We start from the raw sequence: 21,536 nt of genomic DNA, 5'->3' as shown, positions 1-21,536 counted from the left end.
TTGAACTACACGGCCACCGTAGCTAGTTCGAAAGCTCAGGAACACTCAATACATCCACCAAAGCAGGACTAGGGTTTTACGCATCCTCGCGGCCCGAACCTGGGTAAACGATCCTTGTGCTGGCTCCTGGACCTGCTCTCCTCACAACCCCACGCCCGCCGACCGTAGAAGGGATTCCAGTGATCCCATAGGTGTCGTTCTCACCGACATCTTTGGCGCGCCAGGTAGGGGGGCGCAGTTGTGAGGCTGGTTTAGCAACCAGCTTAGCAGTTCCTCGTGGCCATGGTTTCTAAGGAAGAAGACGACCGAGAGAACGGTTGATGTAGGGTGGAACCCTATACGGCCGATCTTTCACGAAAGGAGCGGATCCCGTCCAAGAACACGAAGAACACGAGGGGAAAACGAGGGAAAACACAAGAGGAAACACGAGAGAAGCACTCAACCAACAAGAATAGATCACACATGCGCTAGATCGATGAACACAAAGGTGAGATAGAAGATCCAAGTCCAACAAAGGACGATACAAAGGTAACCGGTTCTTCTCCGTGAGGAGGTCTTGATGGGGCCACCCAAGAGGGGGTCTTGAATCCGCTTGGAAGGATCTTCTCCGAGGGAGGCGCGTCTCCGAGGAGATGGTAACCAAGTGGATGAGCAAAGCTCGCACACAAACATGAGCTAATCCTTTGCTAACCCTAACTAGGAGGAGGAGGAGTTCTATTTATAGTCCTAGTGCAAATGGGGATGAAGTGAAAGGGTACATGGGCCTCTGGCCTGAACATTGTGCGCAGACAGGTACCGGACGTCCGCTGGGGGCCGGTCGTCTGGTGTCTCACGGGGGACCGGACGTCCGGAGTCGTCGGACTTCCGCTAATTACATTCTGTGAAGGATGCGCCGGACATCCGGTGGCTTCAGACTTCCGTTAATTTCCATTCCGTGGGGGGGTGTCGGACGTCCGGTGACTTTGGTCGTCCGCTCGCTGGAGAGTGTGGCTGGTCGTCCGGTCCGGGTCGGACGTCCGCTCGCTGGGGCCTGCGTTGGCTGGGACTTGGGCAGGTGGGGCTTCAGGCGCCGGATGTCCGGTCCAGACCGGTCGTCCGGTGGCTGGAGCTTTCTTCGGTAGCTCTTCTTCTTGTCCTTCGCGGTTGGTGTCCTCGCCGACTTGTCTGTTGAGTGTAGCTGTTCCGTGGCTTTCCTCCAAGTACCTGATCACACATAGCGTCTCCGCTTGAGGTAGTAGCCATGTCTCATGTGTCGAAAGTAGTAGTTCAGAAAGGAGCGAGTTCACCTTATCTTCAATACCCTTGGCTCGGGCTCTTGTCATTGGTCCAAGTGGTGTCGTTGGAGGTGTAGATGCGTCCATGGGGATGATCGTGGGATGCTCGGCATCATCTTCCCTCCCTTGGGAAAGATCCGACCTCAGATCGAAATCCTCATCACCATGGTATGACGAAAGATCTTTGATGTTGAAGACGTCGCTCACGTTGTACTTGTCGCGCGGGATGTCGATCTTGTAAACATTGTTATTGTAGCGTGCTAGCACCTTGAAGGGTCCATCGGCTCGTGGTAGAAGTTTGGACTTGCGCTCGTTGGGGAAACGGTCCTTGCGAAGGTGTAGCCACACAAGATCTCCAATGTTGAATATCATGGGTTGCTTGTGGACGTTGAGCTTGGTCGCGAGTCGTTGTACTTGGCGCTCGATGGTGTGCCTTGTATCTTCATGCATCTTCTTGAGGTAGTTGACTCGGGCACTCACGTCCATGTTGATGCGCTCTTGTAGTGGTAGGGGAAGAATGTCCAATGGTGACAACGGGTTGAAGCCGTAGACGACCTCGAAAGGGGACTTTCCGGTAGTCGAATGTCTTGCACGGTTGTAGGCGTACTCGGCGATGGGTAATCACTCCTCCCACTCCTTGATGTTCTTCTTGATCAAGACGCGTAGTAGAGTGGAGAGTGTTCAGTTCATCACCTCCGTTTGGCCGTCGGTTTGTGGATGGTATGCCGTAGAGAATAGGAGCTTGATTCCGAGCTTGGCGCATAAAGTCTTCCAAAAGTAACTCAAGAACTTGACGTCGCGGTCCGAGACAATCGTCTTTGGCACTCCATGAAGTCGCAAGATTTCTCTACAAAAGAGATTGGCAACATGTGAAGCATCGTCTATCTTGTTGCAAGGAATGAAATGTGCCATTTTAGAGAATCGGTCCACAACAACAAACACGGAATCCTTTCCATTTCTAGTTCTAGGCAAACCAAGCACAAAATCCATGCTAATATCTTCCCATGGTTGATATTGAATTGGAAGTGGCATGTAAAGGCCATGAGATTGAGCTTTAGACTTAGCTTTGCGACATGTAGAGCATCGGTTGGTGAAGCGGTTGACGTCGCAAAACATCTTTGGCCAAAAATAGTTCTTGGAGAGCGTAGCAAGTGTCTTGTCGCGTCCAAAATGTCCCATTAGTCCTCCTCCATGAGATTCCTGCAAAAACAACAAACGAAGAGAAGACTCAGGGATGCAAAGTTTGTTAGCTCTCATAAGATAACCATCTTTGATGTAATAGCATTCCCAAGATGGATGCGTCAAGCACTTTGCATAAGGAATAGCAAAAGTAGGATCATGCTCATACCAGTCTTTTATGTGCTCAAAGCCAATGACATTCAATTCAAGTTGAGTAACAAGCATGCATATACGGGAAAGCGCATCCGCCACAACATTTTCCTTACCTTTAATATACTTGATGACATAAGGAAAAGACTCAATAAATTCACTCCACTTAGCATGACGCTTGTTCAACTTAGTTTGACCCTTAAGATACTTAAGTGTTTCATGATCGGTATGGATGATGAATTCATGAGGACGGAGGTAATGTTCCCATTCACGCAAAACTCGCACTAAAGCATATAGCTCTTTGTCATAGATGGGGTAATTGAGTTGCGCTCCGGAAAGTTTCTCACTAAAATAAGCAATTGGGCGCTTCTCTTGTGTTAACACACCTCCTATGCCATTACCACTAGCATCACAATGAATTTCAAAAGGTTTGTCAAAGTTGGGTAATGCAAGCACGGGAGCATGAGTAAGCAAATTCTTAAGCTCATTGAAAGCGATGTCTTGGGATGTTCCCCAAACAAACGGTGCGTTTTTCTTACTCAAAGCATGCAAAGGTGAAGCAATGGTGCTAAAATCCTACACAAATCTACGGTAGAAACCGGCTAAACCAAGGAAACTACGCACTTGTTGCAAATTGGTTGGTTGGGGCCAAGTTTTAATAGCATTGATCTTAGATTCGTCAACATGAACACCTTTAGAAGAGACTACGAAACCCAAGAAAACAAGCTTATCAACACCAAAGAGGCATTTTTCCATATTAGCATAAAGTTGCTCTTTTCGAAGAGTTTGTAGCACAGTTCGAAGGTGGGTGACATGCTCTTTGAGAGATTTGCTAAACACAAGGATATCATCAAAGTAGACAACAACAAATTCACCAATGTAAGGGAGAAACACATAATGCATAAGACGCATGAAAGTACCGGGTGCTCCCGATAAACCCATAGGCATGACTAACCACTCATACAAACCAAACTTTGTTTTGAAAGCGGTTTTCCATTCATCACCCTCTTGAATGCGGATTTGATAGTAACCACTTTTAAGATCAATTTTGGAAAAGATAGTGGCACCGCTAAGTTCAACCGCTAAGAATGGGGTACCTATATCGAACGGTGATATCATTGATAGGTCTACAATCGGAACACATGTGAAAGCTACTGTCTCTTTTTGGCACAAGAATGACCGGTACGGTACAAGGGCTCAAACTTTCACGCACATGTCCATGGTCTATGAGATGCTTTACTTGCCTTTGTATTTCTTTGGTTTCTTCGGGGTTGACACGGTATGGGGCCTTGTTAGGTAGAGGTGCACCGGGGATGAGGTCGATTCGGTGCTCAATGCCTCGTAGTGGAGGTAGACCCGGAGGTAGCTCGTCGGGGAAAACATCTTGGAATTCCCGCAATAAAGAAGATAACACCAAAGGTAGATTGTGAGAGGTGTTAGTTTTTGGTGCCTCGTCCTTGCACAATAGGACATAGTGTAGGACACTTGATGGGTTCTCACACACTTCTCTCATCTCACGTTTGGTGGCAAATAGAACTAAGTTTTTCTTGCGCTCATCGTGGAGGCACTCAATTTGGGCTTGTGGCGCTCACTCTCTTTTTGGTGGTTCGCTCTCTCACTATTTTCTCCACGATGGGTTGCTTGGTTGTCGGCGAGCACTTGGCTTGGAGACATCGGTCGTAGCACAAACTCCTTCCCTTTCATCTTGAAGCTATAGTGATTTGTACGACCATTGTGGATGACACCTCGGTCAAATTGCCATGGTCGTCCAAGAAGGAGGTGGCACACGGTCATCGGAAGGACATCACATTCCAAAGTGTCTTCGTAAGCTCCGATCTTGAAAGAGACTTGTACCCTATGCTCGACTTGGATGGTGCCGGTGTCGCTTAGCCATTGAACCTTGTAGGGGTGCGGGTGCTTCATCTTGACCAATTGGAGTTTGGAGCATAGTTCTTCACTTGCTAAGTTATGGCAACTCCCTCCATCGATGATGACCTTGACGGACGTTCCATTGAATCCGGCCTTGGTGTGGAAGATATGGCATCTTTGATCTTCGTCTTGTTGATGTTGAAGAGTCAAGACCTTGGAGACAACAAGAGCGGGACTTGAATCTTCATCACAAAAGATTTGATCATCTTCATCTTCATTGTTCACTTGTCGGTGCATGGCCACTTGCTCAAGGGCTTCCATTTCTCCTTCACTCATTGAGTCATAGGTTCCGTCGTCGTTGAGGATCATGGTGCGCTTGTTTGTGCACTCGAAAGACTTGTGGCCTCGGCCTCCGCATGTGAAGCATTTGAAGGAACTTGTCTTGATGGTCTCATCGGTTGGAGTAGATGATGATGAAGCTTTCGGCTTGAAGTTGCTTGTAGTAGGAGGACGACTTGAGCTTGTCGAAGCTTTCTTGTAACTTGACTTGTCGCCGTTGCTTGTAGATGGCTTGGTTGAGGTAGAAGGTGTTGGAGTTGTTGAAGCTTGGGTGTTGGAGAATCCATATGACTTGGATGAGAACTTGGCATACTTGAAGTCATCTTGCACTTGCGTTCCGCTTTGGTAGCTTGGTGCACTAGCTCGATGAGGTTCGAGTATGGTTGGAAGTCGGCAATCTTCTTGATAGGGTGATTGAGTCCATTCAAGAAACGTGACATAGTTTGCTCATCATCTTCTTTGACATTGGCTCGTATCATGGCAATCTCCATTTCCTTGTAGTACTCTTCAACGCTCTTGGTTCCTTGCTTGAGGAGTTGGAGTTTCTTGAAGAGGTCGCGGTTGTAGTAGTTTGGCACGAATCGTGCTCTCATGACATCCTTCATTTGCGCCCAAGTAGTGATGGGTGGTTCACCTCTTGCCTCTCGGCGCTCAATGACTTGTTCCCACCAAATGAGGACGTAGTCTTGGAATTCAAGGGATGCCATTGCGATCTTCTTCTCTTCTTCGTAGTTGTTCAAGCGGAAGATTTTGTCAACCTTCAATGCCCATGAGATGTACTCTTTGGGGTCATTGCTTCCGGTGAACTTGGGCATGGTGAACTTTAGCTTGCCATATCGTTGCTCTTCATTGTGTTGGGGTCGGGGATGATGACGCCCATGTCTTTGAGGATTGACAAACTCATGTTGCGGCGAGGAGGGTTGTCGACCTCATGTTGCTCTTGGCGAGGAGGGTTGTCGACCTCATGTTGCTCTTGTCTTGGAGGAGGTCCATTGTCTTCATGCTCTCGATGGACTTGATGTTCTTGTCTCGCTAGAGGAGGAACTTGTTGATCTTGAGGAGGAGCTTGTCAATCTTGAGGAGGAGCTTGTCGATGCACACGTGCTTGGTAAATCCTTTCTTGAGCTTCGTCGCGAAGTGCTTCTTGATGTAGACGAGCTTGTCGGCCTCGGTTGGCTACGGCTCAACTTGAATCTCGAAGGGCACGTTGCGCCTCAAGTGCTTGAGCTTCACGAATTTGTTGTTCTTGGCGTTGTGCCTCGGCGTCTTGTGCATCTTGATGTTGTCGCGCTCGCTCCTCTTGTTCTTGTTGTCGTTGTCGTTGCCGTTCTTGTGCTTGCGCGAATGCGGCTTGGGCTTAACGTTGACGATGCTCTTGAGAATCGGTGTCCTGTAGAGGATTGTGGTTTGCTTGGTGGTCTTGACGCGCGGCACGACGAAGAGTGTTCGATGTCGGTGTACTTGAGCCGGAGATAGTGTCGTCGGAGTGTCGACTTGAGCGGCTCCGTATTGAGGAGGACGAAGTTGTAGAAGAGCGGTTGACCATCATGGTTCGGATATCTTCTTTGAGGGAACTCATGGATGTGTCGAAGTAGTCTCTTGTACGTTGCTCGGAGTGTCGTAGGTCGGTGGCGAGATTGTCGATGCAGTCGCCCAAAGCAAGTTGTTCTTGATGCAAAGCTCGATGTGTGCCAAATAGTTGCGTCTTGGTGACGTAGGAGGTCATGTCGGTGTCTTGCTCAATGAAGAGTGGGTTGGTAGAAGTACTTGGCCTATCCATCATTCCAAACAAAGATATGTGAGTGGGATAAAAAGAAGAACCAATACCAAATGTACCTTGACCGATGTTGAAGATGGATCAAGATCACGCAATGTGTAACAAGGAAATAGCATAATTGGTACCAACTCTTGTCGGTTTCTCACACCTACACAAGTAAAAGCTTATGGTGGAGCTTGGTTAGGATGGTGGCACAAAATTTGATGCAATTGAAAGTGAGCTTCAATAATGTTGGAAAAGATTCACAAATTTGCAAATGCAACAAGTAGACCAAGCAAGATAAGGTACACGGAAACACACACGCAAATAGATAATATGGGATCGTGCAACCAAGGGTGAGCCAAAATGTGGAATCCACCAAGATGCCCTTGTTGCACAACACTAGAGAGACGCTAGCAAGATTGCACAATAGTCGGATACGAACTTGTGCACAACCTACTAAGCAAAAATGCAACGACTTCTATCCCAAGTATGCTATATGTATGATGTTTCTATGCTATGATCCAAGATGATCGAGTATGACAATCTTAATGTTGTATGATGCTATGGTTCTTGCTTATAAGCTCTTTGCTTATCTTTCCCTTTCGCTTAAAATCTTGTTTGGCTCTTTGTTGTTTGAGCTCTTTTCTCATGCAATGCTTCACGAACCAAGATAGCAATTGTGTATGCGATGACAACTTTGTGACACAAGAGATGATACCAAGATATGCACCACGATGATATGGTATGTATGCTATGGGAAATATGATCACTAATGTGCACAAGTCATGTTGCCGGCAATACTCAAAGGCTAGTCTCGATGGGTAAGTGACGCAAAAGTAAGGCTATGGGGTTATAAATGCAAATGCAAGAAAGTATGAGGATATCACGATACCAAGATGATACCAAGGTGAGGTTGATACCACAATGGTGTAGCCGTTTGTAGTAGTCCTTGGCGAAGATGAGCGGTAGTGATGTCGATGTCGAACCGTACCTAGATAGCCGAAACACAAAAGGACACAGTTACCACAACTCAAATTCTCCAAGACCAAAACGTGTCAAAATCGATGGAATTGGATAGCGGACAAGCTATGGGGGTGGTATGCGGAAGTGGTGGTGGTAGAGGGAATTGTATGCTGAAAATTTTTGGGGGGAAATTCAGTTTCGTCAGGGATCAGCGGACGTCCGAAAGTTGCGGTCGTCCGGTTGTTCAAGGGGCTCCGGACGTCCAGTAACTAACGGTCGTCCGGTGGGTCGGCGTCAATGCGATGTGCAAGATGCGAATTTGGACGGAATTTTGAGATTCTGGGGGACAAAATTCAAGCGATTTCGTGGATGGAAAGTGGAGAAAATTGGGGAAAGCTAGATCCACTCAAGGCAAAGCAAATCCATGGATCAAATCCAACAAAACTTCATCACACCAACAAATAAAAAAAATTGGGGGCTATTTTTGGTGGGGATTTTCGGATTAGGACGAAAACAACAAATCAAGCTAGAAAACGAAGAGGGGAGGCTCCGAAATCGTGATCAACGTGGCTCATGATACCAAGATGATGTAGGGTGGAACCCTATAAGGCCGATCTTTCACGAAAGGAGCGGATCCCGTCCAAGAACACGAAGAACACGAGGGGAAAACGAGGGAAAACACAAGAGGAAACACGAGAGAATCACTCAACCAACAAGAATAGATCACACATGCGCTAGATCGATGAACATAAAGGTGAGATACAAGATCCAAGTCCAGCAAAGGACGATACAAAGGTAACCGGTTCTTCTCCGTGAGGAGGTATCGATGGGGCCACCCAAGAGGGGGTCTTGAATCCGCTTGGAAGGATCTTCTCCGAGGGAGGCGCGTCTCCGAGGAAAAGGTAACCAAGTGGATGAGCAAAGCTCTCACACAAACATGAGTTAATCCTTTGCTAACCCTAACTAGGAGGAGGAGGAGTTCTATTTATAGTCTTAGTGCAAATGGGGACGAAGTGAAAGGGTACATGGGCCTCTGGCCCGAACACTGTGTGCAGACAGGTACCGGACGTCCGCTGGGGGCCGGTCGTCCGGTGGCTCACGGGGGACCGAACGTCTGGAGTCGTCGGACTTCTGCTAATTACGTTCTGTGAAGGATGCGCCGGACGTCCGGTGGCTTCAGACTTCCGTTAATTTCCATTCTGTGTGTGGGGGGGGGGGTGCCAGACGTCCGGTGACTTCGGTCGTCCGCTCGCTGCAAAGTGTGGCCGGTCGTCCGGTCCGGGCCGGACGTCCGCTCGCTGGGGCCTGCGTTGGCTGGGACTTGGGCAGGTGGGGCTTCAGGCGCCTGATGTCCGGTCCAGACCGGTCGTCCGGTGGCTGGAGCTTTCTTCGGTAGCTCTTCTTCTTGTCCTTCACGGTTGGTGTCCTCGCCGACTTGTTCGTTGAGTGTAGCTATTCCGTGGCTTTCCTCCAAGTACCTGATCACACATAGCGTCTCCGCTTGAGGTAGTAGCCATGTCTCATGTGTCGAAAGTAGTAGTTCGGAAAGGAGCGAGTTCACCTTATCTTCAATAGCCTTGGCTCGGGCTCTTGTCATTGGTCCAAGTGGTGTCATTGGAGGTGTAGATGCATCCATGCAGATGATCGTGGGATGCTCCGCATCAAAGGTGCTGCCTGCAAGCGCGAAGGGCGCCAGTGCGGCGACAGGAAAGCTAAGTCATGCCAAACTTTAAATATTTCCTTTTTATATAAGGTTATTCCCCTCGGAGATCTTGTTCCTTGTATGGAAAACCTGCACGCAAAGGGGCCGTCCCGCGATTGGCAACGCCCTTGTTCTGTTTCGAGTCCGTTCAACAGCTCAAGCGGCCGCGTCGAGAGTGGTAGGGTAGCCTTCCGCAACCGGCAATGCTCTCGATTCTGACTCGAGTCAAGATCGACAGTTCGAGTGGCCACGTTGGGGGCGGCAAGGTGGTTCGCTCGGCTGCAAGCACACCTCGCAGGCCATTGGGGATCCGTCCTCAAGACGCCGCCCTGGGTTTACGCGCCGGTGAGCCTACCCGGTTAACGTAGGATGGACGTACAAGGGAAGATCGAACAGGAAAGTAACATGCATTGTATCAAAAGTACTGCAGAGTTATATTACATAAATTGTTGCCGCGGTTCTAACTAAAGATAGAAATTGTCTTGGTCATGAACCCGCAGCAGCAATGAGAAACGGGGTGCCTAGTCCCGGCGCTGGCCCTCCACCCTCTAGATTCCGTCGATGCGTCTGATGATGGGCTTGATACGCTCCTTGAGCGCCGCGATGTCCGCATCCTCCGGCAAGCTCTCCAGCGCGGCTTCGAAGTCGAGGTCAGGATACCAGTGCGCCACCTTGGCGAGGACCTTGGTCATGGCACCCCGGTAAAGCCTCCGGGACTCATCGGCCAGGGAGGCCGCCCGGTTGGAGTGAAGCTGCTCCAGGGCTCCAAGAACGCCCTCGAAGAAGACGGTCAGCCTGGCGTTGGAGGTCGTGCTGCGATCCTGGGCATACCTTGCATTTGGCACACCCATGGTGGCCAGCTGCATGGTGATCCTGCCGGCGACGTCCACGAGGCGGCTGATCCAGCGATTCTCGCCCTCCACAAAATCCTTGTGGCTAGCGGCTTCGTTCTTCCGCTCTAGATCCTTGGCTAGGGTCTCCTCCCGAGCCTTGGCTTCTGAGAGCATCCCCTCAAGGCCCTCCAGCTTCAGCTTCAGGTCTTTGATGGAGTTGTTGGCTTCGGAGAGCTCCCCGGCCCTGCTAATGGCCGCGCCCTGCGCCTCTATCAGGGCGCCGTTGAGCGTGCCCTTCTCCTTGGACAGCTTCAGGGCCTGCTCCTTCAGCTCGTCCCGCTCCACCTCCAGCTCCTTCACCTTGCCGGCGTGAACCGGAGCCTGGGCATCGAGCGCCTCCTTGTGCCTCTGCTCCAGCTTTTGGGTCCGCCGCACGATGAGCTTCTCCACTTCCTCATCCTTGCCGCGGAGCGTTGCGGCAAGCTTCTCCTCATGCACGGCAAGGTCCTCCTCCTGGGAGTCTAGCGCGGCCTAGTGCTGGGTTCGAGCGGCCTCGGCCGCGGCGGCCAAGTTCTTCGCCGTCTCCTGGGCCTTCTTGATGTCGGCCTGCTTCATGGTGAGCTCCACATCACGCTTGGCCAGCTCACCCTGGGCGGCCTTCAGCTCCTCACAAGCCTGGCGGAACCATGCATGCGTCTCGGCGACGCGCACCTTGAGGTCCGCCTCCGCCTTGTCCATCGTTGCCATCCTGGACTTGGCCTTGTCCAGGCGGGCGCGGTGGAGCGCTTGGAGCTTCCGGAAGTTGGCGCCCATGGCCTGGAGAAGCCGCTCCTCCTGAGAACCGTCGCCGCCAGCGCTCGGCTCATCAACAACCTCGAGCCCAGCGGCGGCAAGCACCTCCTCGTCGAACACCTCTCCCTCGACGGGCACCCTGGAGCTCGACGCCCCTGGAAGGTGGACGAAAAGGTCGTCGCCCACGCTCAGATACCTGCCGGAGCCAGAGGTAGCGGAGGAGGAAGGCTGGTCGTCGACCACCTCCTCCTCGGCAGCGGCCTTGTCGGCCTCCCCGGCAGGTCCCTTGCCGGCTTCCTCGGCAACAGCCTTGCCGGGCACCCCGGCAGGCCCCTTGGCGGCGTCCTCAACGGCGCTCTTGGCAGTTTCCTCGGCAGCAATCTTCTCGGCCTGCGCCGCGGCGTCCTTGGCGACATCCTCGATGACGGTGTCGATGTCCTCTGGGTCCACCGAGGGGAAATCTAGATACCAAGAAGGGGATGAGGCGAGGCCAAGATCAATATTCAAGAAAAAAGGAGAGAAAAAGCAAACAGGAACGGAAGGTGAGTGGCTTACCCGTGCCGGGCTGGGAAGCAGAGGTCCCCTCCCCGCCATCATTTGGCACTGAGGCAAAGCCACCAGCGCCCGGGTTCGCCTCCTCCTCCTCCTTCGTATGCATGGGCTCGGTGCTTGGCGCCCTTGCCAGGGATGCCCCTCGAGGCGGCGTGGTCGATGGGGGCGGCTTGTTGGGGGTAGCCCTCTGTGGCTCCTCCTGCTACTGTTCTCCTCCTGCAACCACGGCAAGGTCAGCGCCAACTGATCATACCCCCAACACACGTTGGCGGAGGGTAAGTGATGGACTCACGCTGGGGGCTGGGCCGGGGGCTGCTGTCTGGACTGCTCAACACCACTAGTGGTGTGCCGGAGGCGCCTGCCGGGGGCTGGCCGCTCGTTGAGGTCCTGGCCCTCTTCACCCTCTGGGCCAGCATTTCCATGTCCCTACAAAATGAAAATAATTCAAGATAAGCGGCACTGTTTGAGGAAACGGAGGTGACAAAAAGGGCGAAGCAAAGCTTACTCCTCCTCCTCCTCCTCTGCTGCCTTCCTCTTCCTCCGCGGGCTGAGGGACCTGAAGTCGAAGGTGACCTCTGCGTCGTCATCTGCTGGAGGAGGGGAAGCTGATGGAGTCCGAGGGCGTTTGGACAAAGAAGAGGCGATCGCTCTCTTCTTCGCCACCACAGCGTTCACCGACTTCTTCGCCGCCGCGGTCCTGGTCTGGCGCCCGGACCCCTCCTGGGATTGCCGCGGTTGTCCGGCCCTGCCGGGCCGGACCGGCTCGCCAGAGGTGGCCCGCCGCAGGACTCGCCCTCTCCCCGTGGTTGGAGGGTCGGCAGCCTCATCCTCCTCCTCCGACGACTCGTCGACCACGTCTTCAACGAGAGGAGCCCCGGTGCCGGCGCTGTTGGCCTCCCCAGGGCCACCGCCCACTGGGCGAGCTCCTTCTCCTCTGCTTCTGCCGCGGCCTTGTCCTCCATGCCGCCGGTGCTGCCGGCCTCCTTGGCGAGCTCCGCCTCCGCCGCCCTGGCGGCGATGTAGTCCAGCTCTGCCTGGGAGGTGTCCTGGACGAGCCGTGGCTCGGCGGTGACGTACCCCTCGTGTAAGGTGTCGAAGAACTCCTGCACTTGAATTTCCTCCGGCTCGACCCAGCTCGGGTCAAGACCATGCGCGTTGAAGTCCGGCATCATGGCGATGGGTCCGGCGAGAGTTGTTGCTCAGCGTGAGATTGTGGTCGAGGCCGGGGTGGAGCCTCATGATGTCGGCGGCGTTCGTGAAAAGCCAGGCCGGCCTCCCCTTGTTGTGCAGCAGAGCGATTCGGCGGCTGATGAAATCCGCCATGATCATCCCAAGGGTGAGCCCGGCCTCGGTGAGGTGAAGAATCCTGGTGGTGGCGACCGTGAGCTTCGAATCGTCGGCATCAACATCGCTCCAGTCACTCCGCCAAACCGGCGGCGCTTGGCGAACCCGGCAGAAATCTTGTGGATCATCCTCCTCAATCCAGCACCACCGGCCCCGCCATTCTTCCCACCTCTCCTTCTGAGCGCCCTCCGGGTATGCCCCCTTGGTCCGTGGGATCCATACGACGCAACCGGAAATGGCACCCCCCGGTTGGATCCGAGGGAAGAAGTAGTGGCGGAAGAGCGCCGTGTTGGGATGCACCCCGGCGAAACCCTCGCAGAGGTGCGCAAAGAGAGCCATGCATGCCACGGCATTTGGAGTAAAATCCAGAAGGTGGAAGCCGTAGGTGTGCATGACATCGTTGAAGAAATCAGAGAAGGGGGGGCAGAGGCCGCAAGCGAAGTAATCAACGAAGAATGGATACCGATTTGGGGCGGCCTCGGCGCAATTGGCAGGGATGACACGCGTGGCTGGATGCCGCGTCGTCTCCCCCCTGTCTTGCACCCCCACAAGGGCTTGAAGTAGTCCCGCAGTTCGACCGCGTCGACTGTCGAGGGGAAGTAGGCGAGCTGCATCTGTCGCACCGCCTGCTCACTCTCCGGCGGCTCCGTCGCCCCGGCATCTTTGGCCACTCCCTTGCCCTTGGTAGATTTGGGAGCCATGGCGGCTGCGAGAAGCGAGGGGCGAAGGACAGCGGAGGCGCGACAGCGGCGAGCAAAGGCGAAAAGCTCGAGAAAGAGGACGAAGGGGGAGGCGGCGGCTTTGAGATTGGAGAAGACGCAGGAAGGGGGGTAAAGTGAGCAGCACGCCCGCGGTTATCCCTTTTTACGGGGAAGGCGCAGGCCACCTCCTTTCCCATTAACCACGGCGTGACGCATGCGTGCAGAGACCGCCCCACGCATGACCCCCATGTCACTCACGACCCCCCCCATGACGCGCAGGCCGCCTTCCTCGTAAAAAGGGATAACCGCGGGCGTGCTGCTCCCTGTACCCCCCTTCCCGCGTCTTCTCCAATCTCAAAGCCGCCGCCTCCTTTCCCATTAACCACGACGTGACGCATGCGTGCAGAGACCACCCCACGCATGACCCCCATGTCACTCACGACCCCCACCCCCACGACGCGCGTTCAACGCGGGTCGTGGGGAAGCACAGTGGACGAAGATTTACTGCGGTAAAAATCCGCCCCGCCTGCCCGCGCACCGTTTTGGGCCTGGCCCAACAACGTGTCGCACTTATGTGTGGCCTAGGCCCGGGGGCTCGTGTCGGCCTACAAAAGTAGGGGCACTCCTTTGTACCACTTTACTTGTGCACGGGCAGTCGGAGCCGCGCGCCGCGGCCACACTAAGCAGGGGAGAGGAGGGGAGCCGGAGAGGATCCAAAGCACGAGATGGCCAAGGCAACGCCAAGGTCAAGAACACAAAGGACAGAAGGGCGAAGCAGGCTCCCCCGGCAAGACCCTTGCCGGGGCAGCCCCGGCAAGAGCCTTGCCGGGGCGGCACGCCCAAAGCCAACAGAGTGAGCCACCCTTGAGCCCACGGGTTCCAACCCAACCAACTACACTGGAACTAGGGCTCGGGAGGCACCTCCATGGTGGCATGCAGATCTTTGTCAATGCCATAGATATAGGAGATCAGATGAGAACCAGAAGACGGCGACCCTCGGCAGGATCCTTGCCGAGGAGATCCACAAGACCCCCGGCAAGCACCTTGCCGGGGACGACTGCAACGCCACGGCAAGACCCTTGTCGGGCCCCCGGCAAGGCCCTTGCCGAGGGCGTCAGCGGGGCCACAACCAGTCCCACGTCGACCAAGACTCCACCGCCGTCCCCAAGCAGCTGCTAGCTCGACCAGCTGGGCAGGCACCTGCGTGGAGACAGGCGGCCTCTACTCCAACTCAGCAAGCACCTGCGTGGTGGCATGCAGATCTTCGTGAAGACCCTACCTCCGCGCCACCTCAGCTGCCTGCCTACCTACATGGCGCCGCATGCATTGCTGGCCTGGGCGCCCGTCGAAGCAAGGCGAGGCGGCAACGGACAGGACGGGCCTCGCTCCCGTCCCCGATAAAGCTAAGGGACACCTAAGCAACGCATTAAATGCGTCTTGTCCTGTAATACGTGCGACAAGCTCGCACACTGTAGACCTTTCCACCTCCTGTGTGCCACTGTGGCAACCCCTTTTGCCTATAAAAGGAGGCCCGAGGCGACCAGGAGAGGGATTCGGCTCTTTTGAACTACACGGCCATCGTAGCTAGTTCGAAAGCTCAGGAACACTCAATACATCCACCAAAGCAGGACTAGGGTTTTATGCATCCTCGCGGCCCGAACCTGGGTAAACGATCCTTGTGCTGGCTCCTGGACCTGCTCTCCTCACAACCCCGCGCCCGCCGACCGTAGAAGGGATTCCAGTGATCCCATAGGTGTCATTCTCACCGACACCTAGATACTCCAATGTCACCTCAAGTATCCGCGGGTATGATTATACGATATGCATCACAAAATCTCAGATTCATCTACTCAACCAACACAAAGAACTTCAAAGAGTGCCCCAAAGTTTCTACCAGAGAGTCAAGACGAAAACGTTTGCCAACCCCTATGCATAAGTTCACAAGGTCACAGAACTCGCAAGTTGATCACCAAAACATACAACAAGTGGATCACGCGAATATCCCATTGTCACCACAGATAAGCACATGCAAGACATACATCAAGTGTTCTCAAATCCTTAAAGACTCAATCCGATAAGATAACTTCAAAGGGAAAACTCAATTCATCACAAGGAGATAGAGGGGGAGAAACATCATAAGATCCAACTATAGTAGCAAAGCTCGCGTTACATCAAGATCATGCCACATCAAGAACACGAGAGAGAGAGAGAGATCAAGCACATAGCTACTGGTACATACCCTTAGCCCCGAGGGTGAACTACTCCCTCCTCGTCGTGGAGAGCACCGGGATGATGAAGATGGCCACCGGTGATGGATCCCCCCTCCGGCAGGGTGCCGGAACATGGTCCCGATTGATTTCTGGTGGCTACAGAGGCTTGCAGCGGCAGAACTCCTGATCTAGGTTTATTTTCGGGGGTTTCTATATTTATAGGAATTTTTGGCGTCGGTCTCACGTTAGGGGGGTCTCCGAGTCATCCACGAGGCAGGGGCGCGCCCAGGGGGGTAGGCCGCGCCCTCCACCCTCGTGGATGGCTCGGGACTCTTCTGGCCCAACTCTTTTACTCCGAGGGCTTCTTTTGGTCCATAAAAATCATAAAAAGTTGGCACGTCAATTGGACTCCGTTTGGTATTCCTTTTCTGTAAAACTCAAAAACATGGAAAAAATAGAAACTGCACTAGGCTCTAGGTTAATAGGTTAGTCCCAAAAATCATATAAAATAGCATATTAATGCCCATTAAACATCCAAAACAGATAATATAATCGCATGGAACAATCAAAAATTATAGATACGTTGGAGACGTATCAACCATAGAAGCATGCTTTCCAACACCTCTAACATCATTTGAGATTCTAAATAACAAGCCACTCAAGCGAGCAATCATATCAAAATTGTATTTCAATTGTTTTCATGACATTTGCATTGAAGTGATCTTGTTTTCTAATATAATATTCAAACTCATAAAGGCATAGGCTAGGATTCATATTGTGAGGATTGTCATTATCATTGAACTTCATTAGAGAATTTACCTCTACCACCTTAGGCAGTGGTGGTATATTAAGCCCATGTATTTCTTCAATAGGAGGGGAATTTTTAACATCCTCAGCTTTAATACCTTTTTCCTTCATAGATTTCTTTGCCTCTTGCATATCTTCAGGACTGAGATATAATATACCCATCTTCTTTGGAGTGGGTTTAGCCGGTGGTTCAGGAAGAGTCCAATCATCATAATTTTTCAATATATTATTCAATAATTCTTTACCTTGCCCAATAGTTCATTCCCACAACTATCTAGGAAATCCCTAGAAGCATCGGTTAGTCCATTATAGAAGATATCAAGTATTTCATTTGTCTTAAGAGGATGATCAGGCAAATCATTAAGTAATTGGCAAAGCCTCCCCCTAGCTTGTGGGAGACTCTCTTCTTTAGTTTGCACAAAGTTAAATATTTCCTGTAAAACAGCTTGTTTCTTATGAGAAGGGAAATATTTTTCAGAGAAGTAATAAATCATATCCCGGGGACTACTCACACAACAGGAGCAAGAGTATTGTACCAAGCTTTAGCATCACCCTTTAATGAGAAAGGAAATAATTTGAGAATAACGTAATAGGGAGTCTTCTCATCATGAGTAAAAAGGGTGGCTATGTCATTCAACTTAGTAAGATGTGCCACAACAGTTTCAGTTTCATAACCATTGAAAGGATCAGATTCAACCAAAGTAATTAACTCTGGGTCGACAGAAAATTCATAATCCTTATAATCAATAAAAATAGGTGAAGTAGCAAACTTAGGATCACATTTCATTCTAGCACTTAGAGATTTTTCTTTATACTTGCGTAATAATTTCTCTAGATCATCTCTAGGTCTGCAAGCAAGAATATCTCTAGTTGTCTCCTCATTCATAACATAACCTTCCGGTACCTTAGGCAATTCATATGTAGGAAGGCTAGTTCTAGCAGGTATTTCAGGAGTTTCAATTTCAAGCTCATCATCAGATTCAACAACATCATGTTGTATTACTCTAGCAATTTGTGTAGGGTAACGCAGCAGAAAACAAAAAATTTCCGACCTACGCACCAGCCCAGGACCACTATGGAGACTGCATACAAGGTTTGATCTTTTTCGTTACCGACTCGTAGCGCAGCAGGAAGTAGAGTCGATGACGATCGGCGGTGCAGATCCCCGCAGCTAGGATTTACAACCTCCCAACCGCGAGGATGTATACCCTCATCTGCTCCTCAGACAGCCCTCTGGGAGGCGGTCGAACAGCCCCCCGGACGGTGTCGCGGACAGCCCTTCGGGAGGACCTTCGAAACTCGAACGGTCACTCGGACAGCCCTTCAGGAGGACCTTCGAAACTCGGACGGTCACACGGACAGCCCTTCGGGAGGCACTCACGAACTAAGACCGAAACTATGATCTCTCTACAGAGTTGCACACATACGGTGTCATCTATCCGGCAGGGCTTCGCCGTCCAGAACTAGTTCCCACCGGAACCCAGACAGCCTTTCGGCTCTACGAAACTATTTCGCTGGGAGGGAGAGAGAAGCCAGATCATGCATGGCACTTGTATGTGAGAAGGGATGATCCTTTAGGCAGCCCCCTCCACCCCTATTTATAGGCCAAGCCCAAGGGTGGCTTCTCCAAGAAGCCAAGGGGGGAAATACCAAAAAGGCCCTCAAGGTGGCTTCTCCAAGAAGCCAAGCAAAAAGCACTTTCACTATTCATGACGACATTTTTCAGCGTCCGTTCGAACTGAAAATATTTATGTGGGCTCAGAACATTTCCAGTACCCACTAAAATAATTTTCAACGCGTTCCGAAACAATTTCGGTTTAGTGATTTTCATCTGCGAAAAGCAAACAAGAATGCGTTTTCACTATTCATGAAGACAATTTTTCGCGTCCACTAAATCCGAAAATATTTCTGTGGGTCTTAGAATAATTCCAGTACCCACTAAAATGATTTTGGATTCGTTCTGAAACAATTTCAGATTAGTGAATTTCATCTGCGAAAAACAGCCAAAGCGGTACCGGCAGCTCCGAAACATTTTCGGTTTTTATTTCTGAAAATTCCAAAAAGTTTCCAGAATGATTCTGGCACCCTCCAAGAATTATCAGGCATGTGCCGAAACCATTTTGACTTAATGGCATACCCCGAAACAACTTTTTCGGTTTCACCGAAACTCATCCGGTGACCTCTCTCTGCGGTACGATTCCGCTGTCCGAAACTTTTTCGGTGATTTTCTCTCAGACTCCCTGTCTAGTATTCAGCAGATAGATGACCCTTAAGCGTGTGACCCTATAGGTTCGGTGAAGTATAGACATGACCTGGAACCCCTTCCGATCAATGATCAACATCGGAGCCGTGGACACCCATATTGACCCCTATACCCACACGAATGAATATTCGAGTGAACCTCCAGTTGAGGTGAGCTATTCCTGTTGCTTCACGATATATCACAAACACCTGAGGTGAGATTTATTGCATCCCCGTGGGCCAACACTTTGTCCACTATGCAAGTTACCTCGTTACCGGTTTTGTTCTCTTTTCTCGTTTCGTGTTCCGGCATCCCCGTGATCAAATCACAAAGTGTCTGGCCAGACGATGATGGACACCGTAACACCGAGAGGGCCCGAGTATATCTCTCCATCGTCGGAGGAGCAAATCCCAATCTCGAGCTATCAAGTTACTTAACATACTTTCCCATGAACCCGTAAGCCGCCGTAATAGCCATCCAGTTACGGATGACGTTTAACAAACCCCAAAGTTCATGAAGCAAGCATGAAGAAACTCGATACTCTCATGGTCTAAGGAATTATGCAAACATTAACTATCTCTGTGTTATAAACCATTAACTTGTGACGAATGTATCTCATAGCATAACATCAATTCGGGTCGATTCAACACAAATGTCCTTCCTGACATTGTGCCCTCAAAGTTGCTTGGCATAGACATGCCCATGATTGGGAAAACATAATCATCATGCAACACTTGAGCTAGTCTTAGAGGCACGACTAGGAATACATTTTACCGTTTATTATTCCACACGTGCATATGGGTTCTCCCCAGAGCCTTTATGGATATACGGGCTCGGGAACCACAGCAGTTATAGCATGGAACATAAACATAATTATGAACAGGGAGATAATCAATAACATTTATTATTGCCTCTAGGGCATATCTCCTACAGACTCCCACTTGCACTAGAGACAATAATCTAGCTTATGCTAATGCACTTCACACCTGTGGCACACCGGTGTAAATATGCTTCGCTTGTGGTATAGCCTGATGTCCAACGGATCTGACGACTTCAGTTCCGTGTGTATCTTTGCATGTCCTCGCGTTTTCACGTTTTCACAAAATTCATATTTTGTGTGGACTTGGCTTTGTATGTATGTGAATCACAGGTCGAACCTGGATTCCTCAGACTGAGTTATGGAGCAACTACCTGCAGTAGTGTCCCATTGTCAAAAGCCATCTTGGAACTATACTAAGTTCATGAATGAACTATATGATTCAACATCTTCTTTGTCGCTTCTAAAGCGTCAACATACTTAGCCCTTGTTATAGAATTCGCCACAGTAACTAGTTTGAACAAATTCCAACTAACTGTGCCACCACATTGTGTGTTACACAAAACCCTTAATTTAAATCGAAAATCGCATGGAGAAAAGATGAAGACTGTATCGATGTAACATTTTACAACGAACTCTTCATGATCTCTGCTTGCGAGAAAACCATGTCATCAGTACTTACTCTAGTACTCTGTGACATCTTTCACTGTTGTCCCATGATCAGTAATTTGATCACTTTGGTATCCATACTCGCAACACCTTGGGAGTATCGGACATATCTGGTTGTTTTACATACCATGGAATACATGATTAATCCAAACACAAAAGTGTGTGGAATCTGCATCATGTATTTTACTCATCAGTGTTTTGGGACACCGAGTCTTGCAAAAACTCTTTCCATGTGACTTTGGCAAGAATCACTCCTTGGCGTTTTAAATGCTAAAAGGTTTTAGCATCTTGTCAATATGTATTCATTGCTTAGCCCCATTAGGTAAATCTATCTCCATAGATCATCATGCCTAATATTGAGGCTATTTAGCCTAAGCACTTCATCGAAAAACTATTTTCAAATGAAGTCCTAATTCGTGTCAAGAAATTTATTTCCAATTACCAATGTGCCAAGCACATAAGGTTTTTAGAAATATTATTACGCTCCCACTTACTTTCTTGAATTACAAGCATCTTCGTTACCCATTGATGAAGTCAAAACCCCTTTGACCATTTCATCAAAACACGAAGATTCCAACTCCATTTTGCTCTCTTCTGTCCATTGCTGGAACTCTGAAGTTTGCATACCTACTAGCATCCTCTGGATCGACAAATTACTTTGGACTGTATCATATACAAGTCCTAGCTTTCATTTCCATCAGATGGAAATCCTTTTATCATCCATGTTTCATATCTCATGATTGAAATATGTATTAATTGCTAGTTCAACCCGAACCGACTTTAAGCATCGCTACGATGAAAACAACCTCATCGTAGTCAACTCTTGAACTTGTTATTTCAACAAGTCGAGCTTTATGGATAAAACATTTTTATCCGTATCAGTTTTAAGTTCCATAAATATTCGTTAGACTCTAAGTCTTCCGAAAGGTGTATCAAGGTTTAAATCTTGAATCACTTATATGGAAACTAACTCGGGTTGTATTGGCATTTAGCCAATTCCGGAGTCAGGGCCCATCAACGCTTCCTTGTGTATCGTAGGTATAATGTTGTCTAACAACAATATCTCGTTTGCGCACCTGAGAGGTTTGCACGAGCCTTGCCTACGTGGTTCAGCTGCAAGTTCGACCGAAGTTCATACATTTTATTGTAGAGACTTCCGTATCAGTCGCAGTAGGAAACTCTGGAATTACTTCCAAGGTCTCTTTCCTTTGATCTGATGACGTAGATACTGTTTATCTCGTCGAGTTGCACTATTCTCCCACTCACCTTTTTGAAAGAACCATTCTCTTTAAAAGCACACCGTTTCGCGGCAAAACTATTTGCCTCGGTATAGT

The sequence above is a fragment of the Triticum aestivum genome, chromosome 7D (genome assembly GCF_018294505.1).
Source record: "Triticum aestivum cultivar Chinese Spring chromosome 7D, IWGSC CS RefSeq v2.1, whole genome shotgun sequence".
Lineage (NCBI taxonomy): Eukaryota > Viridiplantae > Streptophyta > Magnoliopsida > Poales > Poaceae > Triticum > Triticum aestivum.
Note: the sequence above shows the minus strand (reverse complement) of the source record.